This window comes from Muscardinus avellanarius, assembly GCF_963383645.1.
Source record: "Muscardinus avellanarius genome assembly, chromosome: 17".
In the NCBI taxonomy this organism is placed as follows: domain Eukaryota; kingdom Metazoa; phylum Chordata; class Mammalia; order Rodentia; family Gliridae; genus Muscardinus; species Muscardinus avellanarius.
In genome coordinates, this window is record NC_137803.1 from 38,875,875 (window position 1) to 38,888,288 (window position 12,414).

General features: G+C 34.3%; 1 protein-coding gene and 1 pseudogene across 4 annotated transcripts in view; both read right to left on the minus strand.

The window, feature by feature from the left end:
• LOC308275994 (general transcription factor 3C polypeptide 6-like) overlaps positions 1–9,141 on the minus strand; it is a 30,137-nt pseudogene extending 20,996 nt beyond the window's left edge. Inside the window, exon 1 of the transcript in view lies at positions 9,123–9,141. The product of the transcript in view is annotated as a general transcription factor 3C polypeptide 6-like (transcript). The remainder of the gene's footprint in view (positions 1–9,122) is intronic.
• Positions 1–12,414, minus strand: part of KIAA1328 — a gene marked incomplete at both ends in the record, with an annotated part of 310,165 nt that overhangs the window by 237,117 nt on the left and 60,634 nt on the right. The gene's annotated exons all lie outside the window — the stretch shown is intronic.

Here is a 12,414-nt window from a genome sequence, read left to right on the forward strand (position 1 = left end):
CACACTTAGCACGTGGTCCATTTTTTTTTAAAATCAGGCTAAGAAACAAAAAAACATACTGTTAATCACAACATTATAGAGAATAGATGGTTTCATTCTGAAATGCTGTCTGATATAACAGAAAAATCCCATTCCTTTCTATACCATGTCTCAGTGAATGCTGTGTAACCGAAAGATTTTATTTATTTATTTATTTATTTATTTATTTATTTATTTATTTTTGTGGTACTGGGGTTCCTGGAAACCCTTCTACCTCCGGGCTACACTCCCAGACCTATTTTATATATTTTTTTTTAAATTTGGAAACAGGTTCTCTTAAACCAGCACAGATGGCTTCAACCCTGCGGGATCCTCCTGTCTCCGCTTCCCAAGCACAGGGATTACAACCGTGTGCCATCACGCCTGGCTAAAAAATTTTATTTTGTAAAATAAGCCTTAAATTTCATTCCTGGCCACATATTCCTGTAATATATTAAATACTTAATATAAAATATTAAGAAACTGGAAAACTCTTGTTTAAAATTCTAGTTTAGCTACACATATCAGCAAGGTAATGCTGACAGAGTAAGAATTCAAATATAGAAATGAATAGATCCACCATATGATCCAGCTATACCACTCCTGGGTATCTTTCCAAAGGGGTTGAATTCAGAGAAATACAGCAACATATGCATACCTATGTTCATAGCAGCACAATTTGTAATAGCCAAAATATGGAACCAACCCAGATCAACATCAACAGATGAATGGATAGCAAAACTGTGGGAAATACACACAATGGAATTCTATTCCGCCATAAAGAAGAACAAAATTATATCATTTGCAAGAAGATGGAAAGCCCTGGAGAGCATCATGTTAAGTGAGATCAGCCAAGCACAGAAGGAGAAGATACACATGTTTCCTCTAATATGCCCAAACTAGAAAACACAAAGGATACCAGTGGGACTCCAGATATTAGAGGGAAAATACTAGCTAAGTTTTAATGGAAAGATAGGAGAGGAGAAAGGCCGATCTTGATTAATGAGGGTATACACCTGAACATGTGTAAAATTATGAATAAGACATGGTTAACCTGGACAACCATTGGTGGGAGGGGGGAAGAGAAAACGGGGGCGGGGGGGGGGAGAGGGCACCAAATATAGTGTAAATGTATACTATTTATGTTCAATAAAAAAATTGTTAAAAAAAGTCTTTGCTCATACACTATTTCTATTAACTTTTGCAATATATTGTTTCTTTAACAAATATGTAATTTAATTGGTCCTTCATCTTTTTTCTATCATTCTGGAAAACAGAAAATAAAACAATTCAGCACCTATTAAATGTAAAACAGACTTGCTAAATCTTGGACAGAGACTTTTTATAGTAAGTAAACATATATATATACGTTTAAATTAAAACTGCTACATCAATTCGATAATATGTAGTCTTATTATTACACGTTTATTTATCTCCCAAAAAGCTTTTATTGCAATTTATATATACTATCAACAGGTGATGGTAAAGTGCTAGATTATGCAGCTTCAACAATAAAGTGCAAGTTTCCTCTCAAGAGTCAGACATTCTCTAATCAAGCAACTGCAATTCAATAATTCATTCATATGGAAGGTATTTATTTATTTATTTATTTTTGGGTGGTACTGGGGTTCCTGGAAGCCCTTCTACCTCCGGGCTACACTCCCAGACCTATTTTTACATTTTTATTTGGAAACAGGGTCTCCTAAGCCAGCGTGCGTGGCTGGCTTCGAACCTGCGCGATCCTCCTGTCTCTGCCTCCCAAGCGCGGGGATTACAAGCGTGCGCCACCACGCCCAGCTATGGAAGGTATTTAAAGAGTATGTTATTGTATTAGACTGTAAATACGCAATAGTGTTAAAGAAGAAAAAAGATAATATATAATAAAATTTCATCTATGAATCATCAAAGTACATTAATGATTCAAGAAACAGGAAACAGAAAACAATAATTAAAAAACCCTTAGCCAAATAGGAATCAGAGAAATTTTTCAAGAAACAAAAATAGAAGGGAGGGAGAGAAAGAGAAGGAAAATACTTAGATATGATAAACAGGCATTTATCAAAACCAAAAAACCTACAGCTATTATCAAATTTAAGGATGAAATATGTATTTGCCCTTACTGAACCAGACAGGATGTTCTCTCTCATCACTTCTATTAATAACTAACTGGAAGTACTGCATTATGGCAAGAAAAATAATGTAAAGATTAGAAACTGTGGTACATATACACAATAAAATTTTACTCAGCCATAAAGAAGAACAAAATTATGTCATTTGGAGAAAAATGGATGGAACTAGAGAATATTAGCCAGTCTCAGAATGTAAAGGGTCATATGATTTCTTTCATATGTGGAAGCTAGAGGAAAAACTAGGAAACAAAAGAGACCCAGATAAAGGAGAGCTACAAAGAGAACCAGGAAAGAGGATTTGGAGAGGGAGGTGGAAAGAGAAAAATGGAGACATTGAGGAAACAGTTCAAATAATGAAATATACATATATGAGGTTATCAAGTCCAATCTGAATACTGTGTATAGGAAGGGGAAGAAGCAGGGTGGGATCCAGAGGGAAAGACGCTACGCACTGCATGTATGTATGTTCCTGTCACTCTGAAACACAAATTATATGTCATGTATAATTACAATGCACCAATGAAAGATATATTACAAAGAAACAAACTCTTTTCATTTGCAGATTAAATGATTCCACATGAAATTCTAAGAAATATGTAAAACAACTAGAATAATAAGTGAAATTTAGCATGGCCAAAAGATACACATTCAATATATAAAAATCAATTGCATTTTAAAATTCAACAAGGGTAAAAATAGAATCAAAAATTTTAAAAAACTTTTCAAAATTAATAGACTGTCCAAAGATCCTGATGCCTAGAATATAAACCTGATGATTGAAGCTTGGAGTACTTAGACCAAAAAAAAAAAAAAAAAAGTAACTCTAAAATCTATGGACTCACCATATCCACCCCAAATTACTCATACCTATATATCTTTTATATGAAAAAGACATAAATGTACATCTTGTTTTGACTACCATTACTTGTCATTCTTATATGCAAGGAAGTCTGATCTTGATTCAGATTCATAAGCATTCTTATGTAAGCTTACTTCAAAACAGCTTTTATCAGCTTTGTTTCTGAATTACTTTCCTTCAGATCACTATTATACCTTCTCAGACCATCATATGATGCTGAGATTCCTTAGCAATCCTAGCTGACTTTTCTTAGTAACAAGCTTCCTTACAATTCTTCAAAAATTTAAAGGGATGCTCTCTTACACAATGAAAAAGCCATTTAACTTCAAAACTTAGACTGTCTCTTTAAAACTAGAAAGCTAGTTACTCTTTGGACAACAGAAGTTTGAACAAGAACTCTACAGGCAAAAAGAAAAAAAATCTTCAAATAGAATATTACATTTAAAAAAAGATAACATTTTCAGGATATATCATATCTTCATGCTGTGAACTTTTTTAAGGAAAGAAATATTTTTAATTTTTTATTGGTGCATTGTAGTCATACATTTTAATGGGATACAAGATGGTGGGGACATACATGCACAAATCACCCAATTAGCCCTTACTCAATTCCTGCCACATTCCCTCCCCCTCCCTCCTTCTCATGTTTGGTTAAGTGATTGATATGTTTGTTAATGTATATCATGTACATTCGAGAATTTCCCTCTTCTCCCTTCCTATCCCCTCAGGTCACCTTATTTGCTCCTCTATAGTATCTCCTTCTTAGTCAGTCACAAAAAAATAAGAAATCGGATGCTCCTTCTAATATGCAGAAGCTAGAGAGAAAATGGGCCGTAGGAGAAACTCAGGGCAGGGAATATTTTATAGACCCTCAATTTTTATGGAACTTCATAGGTTTTGAAAGAAATGTTATATATTTTAGACTATCTGATCATTATGTGTGGTAAATAATTCTCTTATTGTTAACATGCTATATAAAATAAAATTAAGATTTGCAGAGATAACTTTATCCAAGGTTATACAGTGATAGTGTGATGGTAAAGCTAAGTTAAAATTCTAAGTTTCATAATTCTGGTGTTCCTCCCAAAATACTATAGTACTTCTTGTTATTTCACACATTGAAATGAATCATATTTGAGACATCCAATTCCTGATTTACTATAGGTTTATAAGCAAGATGTTTCATATGATTGCTTTTTATTTAACAAGGTGGGAGGAGCTGTGTTAGCAGCATTTTAAATCAGCTCTGTCATCTTAAATTACTATATAACATTATGTGCAGAATATCCTTCTAAATGCTGTGACATCACTATATAGCTATGCTTACCATTATTAAAACTTTCCCTTACTCCTTTTGCCTTTAGACTGAACTAGTCCTTGTGCTTTCAGCTGGCACACTGATGCTTTGGGGCTATTAATGTGAGGCAGAGATAGCTATTTTGCAACTTTTCTCTGTACTTAACTAATAACAATTCTTTTTTGTCACCGTATCACAGGTTCTCTTTAAACTTCTTCTCACGAAGGTAATCACCAAAAGCCTCCTTTTCTGTGCTTTCACTCCCCTCTCTCATCTTTTCTCCCTTGCCTTTGGTCACATTTCCTGTGTTTATCAACTCTATGTGGAAAATTTTCTTATAGGTATGGCTCAAAAATGTTAAATACTGACTGAATGAAACAAAACAAATATTATCTATATATAACTGGATTTTTCCAGGCTATGTTTACTTAGAAATTCAAAGACTGAGACTCTTTTGATAAGAAGGACTCTTTCTATACTTAGTTCTGCTCTTCAAAAGCATAAGGATTCAAGAAAACAAGATGTTCCATAGCCTGGGTTTTCTTTAGAGGTTGAAGAAACCCTAAAATTTCAAACTGATCAACAACCATTTGATCATCACAATTGTTTTGGAGGATTTCAGATCGAAACTAGGAATGCTCAACAGATAATATGCAAGAATTCCAAAATCTGAAAAATTTCAAAATCTGAAATACTTTTGGTCCCAAGCATTTTGGATAATATATACTCAACCTGTATTAAGAAAAAATAATAAAATGTAAATAAAGGGATGATGATCCTTACCATATTAGACATAGGGAGATACAATTCACAAATTCTGTTAACTTCTGATAATTATGTGACTATATCATAATTAGATTTATTAATTTTTTTTGCAGTTCTGGGGATGAAACCCATGGGCATTCTATCTCCAAGCTATTCCTCAGCACATTTTTTATTCTTTATTTTTTTGAAACAGGGTTTCACTGAGTTGCAAAGGGCTTAAGTAGCTGAGGCTGTCCATGAACCACAATCCTCCTGTTTCATCCTCCCAAATTGTGGGATTACAAGTGTGTGCCACCACGCCCAGCTTAGATTTACTATTTGTGAAAGCTTGAAATTCTTGATCTTGGTCCTAAATACAAAAATTAAATTAAAAAGTATTATTGTATAAGTCTCTAATTGAAGTAAGAGTATCACCATCTGCATAACTTAACCATTCATAAATGAAAGTCATCTTAAGGTTAAAGCACTAAGGAAACGTTACTACTGATTAATAATAAAGTTACTTATTATAGTCATCAAATTTAAAGCAATTACAAGACAAAGTATGACAAATGGATTTAGCTAAAAAATTACACCAGAATAGCCCTTTAAGGAAGATCAGTAAAGTAGAAGGTTAAACATAATAATGAACTTCTCTGAATAATAATTCTTATGAAATTAATTTACTGAAAGTCTATTTCTTCATGCAAGAAAAGTTGAAACTTTACAAAGTAATTTTAAACAATGTTATATAGATTTAATACTACTTATTCAGTGCAGAACTATCACTGGAAAATGTTATAGATGTATAATATATATTTTTAATCAGTCTATTATGTGTATTTACATGTGGGCATCAAAAAATAGATAAAGCCTTTAGTCAACAGGGCCATTTAAAAAACCTCAATCCATCTGTATTTGAACTCTAGTGTCACTCACTATGCAGTAATAAGAAACTTGTTCTCTAGGGTCATCAATGTTCCATAGCTAGAGACTTTAGCAAGCTGAAAAAAATCAAAATGAAAGCAAAATCAAGCCTAGAAATTATAATTGTTTTATTACAAAATGAGTATACCATAGATAATAAAATGATCTCAAGCAAATCAGAGAGATTCCTAAAAGCAAATCTATCAAAGAATAAGATAGTAATAAAATGCATTAATATCCAATAAGAGGAATAAAGATATTGAACGATGATCAGAGAATAGTATCTGAAGACACACTGAAGTCCAGAAATACCACTCTTCAACAAATAGATTAAATGACCCTCTTACTGCATATGTAAAATTTAAAAATACCAAAGAACCAAGCATATGTTAATAAACACTGTCTTAGTCATCAGGTTGCCATGACAAAATTCTGCATAGTGGAAAATTAAGCAACAGACACTGATATTCTCACAGTTCTGGAGGCCAGATAATTCAACAAGATCTGGTGGGATTTGGCTTCTGTGAAGAGCTCTTTTCCTAACTTTTAGATAAATGCCTTCTGGCTGTGTTCTCACAAAAGTGGAGCAGGTGATGAAGAAATCTCCTCCCATTCTTACAAGTCATGGTCCTAATGGATTAGGCTCTACCATTATAACTTCATTTAACCTTAGTATCTCCTACAGACCCCATCTTCAGCTTTGGTCGCATTGTAAATTAGAGCCCCAATGTAAAGCTGAAAGGTTCATAATTCAGTCCATAACAACAAATGTTAAAATAATAACAACAAAAACTTGCTAAACCTAGAATAGAAATGAAAAGATATGAAATTAAAAATATAATCTCCTCCCGCAATATTCCAAAGAATGACTTTAGCAGTTCAATAAAACCTTTGGAATTTTTTTTAAAGTTTGTATCAATCTGAGGAAAACAGAGAATCAGAAAAGTATTAGTTGTAAAGTGAATCTTAAAAATTTCTTCTAGGAGGGAATGGGGTGGGGATTGGGTAAGGGTTAACTGGGTGATGTGTGTGTATGTCTAACACAAGATATTTACCCCATTATGATGGATAAATACAATGCACAAACAAAAATTTAAAAAATTCTTCTATCCTTAAAAACAAATGAAAAAAAGCATTTCTTCAAATATAAGTTTCCTTTTGCCTAGATAATATCTCCCTTGTTTCACGGTCCTCACTTTTTGACCCTTACTCAAGCCTAAAGCAAAAGCACATAAGCTTATTCTTGGAAATGCCTTGGAAATGTTCCTACAATCAGTGACTTAAAATCAGAATGGTACAAAGTAGACAAAGGTATATAAAGATCAGAGATTCTGTTTTGTTTTCTTATTCAAGATTCAAGTATCCTGAAAGTACCCCCACAGTTTCCCAAAGAAGAATAAGAAGACATACAAGCTAGACATAGTGCCTATAATACCAGTACTTGGGAGGCTGTGACAGGAGGATCTCAGGGCAGTGCATGATATAGTGAGATCCTGTTTCAAAATAAAAAAAATAAGCCGGGCGTAGTGGCGCATGCTTGTAATCCCTGCGCTTGGGAGGCTGAGACAGGTTTGAAGCCAGCCTCAGCTACTTAGTGAGGCTCTCAGCAACTTAATGAGACCCTGTTTCCAAATAAGATATTAAAAAAAAAATTAGGTCTGGGAGTATAGCCCAGAGGTAGAAAACCTCTGGGTCCCACCCCTAGTACCACCAAAAATAAATAAATAAATAAATAAATAAATAAATAAATAAATAAATAAATAAATAAAATAAAAATAGAGCTGGGGTAAAGCTCAGGGCAGAACACCCATGTGTTTAATCCTAGCACCCCACACACATAAAGAAGACACTCAAGTTAAGATAGTTGATACATGTATGAATGCTAAGATCTAAATATGGTAAAAATACCTTATCAGGGAAGATATCATTAACAAACCTTGAAGAAAACTAGCAAAAGACACAAAAATAAAAAATACCCATTTGTTTCTTTAGGCCATAAGAAGCTATCAAAAGAGATTTAAAAGCAAGTGATAGCAAGGTGTGTTGGCACATGCTTATAATCCCAGTCCTTGGGAGGCTGAGACAGAGGCTCATAGGTTTGAGAGCAGCCTTGTCAACTTAGCAAGATCTTGTTTCAACATAAAAAATAAAACAGGGCTGGGAGTGTAGTTCAGAGCTAGAACACTCTTGGCTTCCATCCCCAGTACTCCCACACATATACACACAAGTTAAAAACCAAGTGATGTAATAAAAGTATTTTTAAACAGGTTGATCTGGCAGCAGTGATAGAATTAAGTCAGAGTATAGTTGGAAAGAATGGAGACAGGAACACAAGAACCTTATAAGGTAATGCAGAAATGCAGTGAGGTGGCAGCTCAGAATAATGTTCCAGAGGGAAAAACAATAACGAGAAGTCAAAATACAAGAAAATGACTGAAATAGTCCACACATCTAGATTTTCTCCATAATTTAGAGTTTCTTTTTTCTTTAATCCTGTGTTTCACTTTATTTAACTTCTTATTGGTGCATTGGGGTCATACATCTTAATGGAGCACAAGATAGGGTTTTTAAGGTACTCTTTTGAGTACCAAAAAGAAGTTTTGACCAAAGTACTCTAAAACATATTACAAATTTTTATAAAATTGTGCTTGAACTACAAATCAGTCTAGGAAAATACAGGCTTACTGATATTTGTATCATTCACCAGTGAGAAATAACTTTGTATAATGAAAAGAGCAGAACACTGGTATCAAAAGAGTCATTCTTAGATCTCCAATTGAGCTTATTGCAGCTACCTCTCTGTTGAGCATTGTTAGTCATCTGCTTTGAGATCACCTTGGTCCAGCTTGGGAGGAGCACTAACTGCCCACGCAAGTGGGAATTATTTGCAGGCAGACAAGTTTCCAAGGACCAATTGGACCAATAACCAGGGACCTTGACTGATAAGCAAAGACCCTGACAGTTTCTTTGTTTACCCTTTCCTTGCTGGATTCATCTATGCCTAGCTTGGTGTTATTTCCTGACTCATCCTATGATTTCTTTGTTATTTTCTGTGATTAATAATACCTTATAATGTTTTAGTTATAACCCTAAATAAAAGCAAGATGTTGGTGGAAGGACAGTAGGAGTAGAGATTATCTCTGCTCACCAGCTTCCCCAGCTGCCATGTTGACTTTGTTGTCATTCATGTGAGAGATTACTTTTCATCAATCAACATCAAAGCCATCCACTATACCTCTACAGACCTGTATCTTCATCTATAAAAAGAAAATAAGAGTATCTGTCTCACCTAACTTAACCACGTTATTATGAAGATTAAAAAAGGGTGAGTAGGCATGGTGGTGCTCACCTATAATCCTAGTACTTAGGAGGTTAAGACAGGAAGATCACAGGTTTCAGTAATTTAGCAAGATTTTCAGCAACCTACAGAGACCCTATTTCCAAATAACAAGAACAAAAAAAGGGCTGAGGATGTAGCTCAGAGGTGAAAATGCCTCTGGACTCAATCCCCAGTACAAGAGGGAGAAAGAAATGGATGAAAATGCTCTGAAAATTGAAAAGCAATATACAAATATAAGATGTTTTACTTAAAGAAGTTCTAATAGTAACTAAAAGGAAACAAAGTCTAAAAATAATTTGTTCTCTTGATAACTCAAAAACCACAAGCTCTCAGACAGGTGCATATATAGGTGACCAGAGCAAGTGAGAAGTACTTCTTATTCTTATTTCCTAGGTAAGTTCCAGAAAAGTAAAGCATAACTATAACTTACTATTCAAAGAGTAACTTCACTGATGGCTAATGATAGACTATCTTTTCATGTATATATTGGCCATTTGTATCTCTTCTTCTGTAAAGTGTCTATTCAGTTCAATTGCCCATTTCTTGATTGGGTTGTTTGTTTTCCTAGTGTAGAGTCTTTTGAGCTCTTTGTATATTCTTGATATTAGCCCCCTATCAGAGTGGTGGCTGGTAAAGATCTTCTCCCATTCTGTAGGCTTCCATGAAAAGATGCTCTACATCATTAGCCATCAGGGAGATGCAAATCAAAACTACACTGAGATTCCATCTAACCCCAGTCAGAGTGGCAAACATAAAGAAATCAAATAACAACGAATCCTGGTGAGGATGTGGGGAAAGAGGAACTCTTTTACACTGTTGGTGGAAGTGCAAACAGTTCAGCCACTATGGAGATCTGTGTGAAGATTATTTAGAAAACTGGGAATAGATCCACCATATGATCCAGCTTTACCACTTCTGGGTATGGTTCCAAAGGGGTTGAAATCAGAGAACTACAGCAACATATGCATACCTATGTTCATAGCAGCACAATTCGTAATAGCAAAAATATGAAACCAACCCAGGTCCCCATCAACAGATGAATGGATTGCAAAATTATGGGAAATACACACAATGGAATTCTATTCAGCTATAAAGAAACAAAATCATGTCATTTGCAAGAAGATGGAAAGTCCTGGAGAGCATTATGTTAAGTGAGATCAGCCAAGCACAGAAAGAGAAGGGACCTATCTTTCCTCAAATATGCCCAAATTAGGGAGCACAGGGGATACCAGAGGGACTCCAGATAATGGAAGAGAAATCTCACAAAGTTTGAATGGAAAGATATGAGAGGAAAAAGGCTGAACTTGATTAATGAGGGGCTACATCTGAATATGTGTAAAAGTATGAATATAGCATGGTTACCCTGGACAATCATTGGTAGGAGGGGGGAAGGGAAGAAGGGGTGGGGGGGAGAGGGTACCAAGTACAGTTTAAATGTATATCATTTATTTTCAATAAAAATATGTATAAAAATTTTAAAAAAGAGTAACTTCACACCTAGAGGCTTATATTTAAATGAAATTTAATATACAATTACTTTAATTATTTTTCTAAACACCTAGCATCAACTTCTATCTATAGATAGCAATAATATATAAGTTTTTTAAGAGGACAAAAATAATCTTTAAGAATGGTATAGACAACAATAAAATAATTAGTTCATTCTTCAAGCATGCTTATTTACCTATAATTTAAATGGAAATAGTTATATAACATTTCTCTGATTTAAAATGATTTGAGGACAATATAAAAGAAGGATGGTCCAAAACTTGCTAAATTTATACAGCACCACAGAACAAATAAAATGGCCTCAAGTAGTATGACTCCTATCAGATAGAAAACAAATACTAGATGAGTAAAACAATGCATGCTATCTCTTGTTAAACAGAATAAAACAGTTTTATCTGAGTACATACAATATCACTAAATAATTCAAATTGTAAACATAAAAACTCTAATATTTATTCAAAACAAAAAGGCCAAGATTCATCAAAGCTGTTAAGATGTTTAGTAATGTACTTTGTTACAGCAGTAAACCACACTGCCAGACAGGAGAACACCCTTTCCTCTTCCATACCCTTCTCTTCTACCTATGGTCATCTTTCAGTGTAGATTTTTACTTCTCCCTTTTTTTTTTTTTTTTTTTTTTGGTACTGGGGATGGAACCCAGGGGTATTCTACCTCCGAGTTACATCCCCAGCTTTATTTTTCATTCTTTACTTTGAAACAGGATCTCACCGAGTTGCAAAGGGACTCACTAAGTAGCTGAGGCTCCCAAAATTATTTCAAAGACTATAAAATGTCCTGCCTTCTTTTTTGCGGGGCTGGTAAAAGTAACTAAAGAGGACAGTCTTATTCTTTCTCTTGAAAATTATGATCTATGAAACTTATTTCCACTATGCTTCCCATCCTTAATACTGTTCCTATCCTTGTTAAAAATCTAATAGATGACGGTGGCAGATCATGGTAGTCCAGCTTCTATGACAGTAATGAGAATAATAGTTATATAGAAAGCTTTAAATATTTCTGAAGTCTTATTGTTATTCCAAACCAGTGATTGCTTTGTGTAATTAGATAAAATTCTTGTGGATTTTTTACTTTAAACACTGATATACTAACACCCTTGGTTCATTCAAAAACATTTTAAAAAGACTGTTAGTTACTTTAAAAGTCTTTCTAGAGCAAGGTTTTTAAATGGACCAAAGATATGATCTTCAAGTATCTTTAAACTTCAACACTTTACCAAGTCCCAAACAGGGAGATAATGGAAACAAATTAGAAGAGGGATAAAAACACAAACATCTTGCCGGGCGAGGTGACGCAGGCTTGTAATCCCGGAGCTTGGGAGGTGGAGTCAGGAGAAATGTGCAGGTTCAAAGCCAGCCTAGCTGACTTAAGAGACCCTGTTTCTAAATAAAATATAAAATAGGTCTGCGAGTGTAGCCTGAAGGTAGAAGGGTTCCATCCCCAGTACCACCAGAAAACAAAAACAAAAACAAAAACCCCATAAACATCTTTAGTCTAGTTTCTGGAAGAGGAAATTATATCTTGATTTCTTCCTAATGAATAACCAACAGGTATAGTAGTATAGATTACAAGA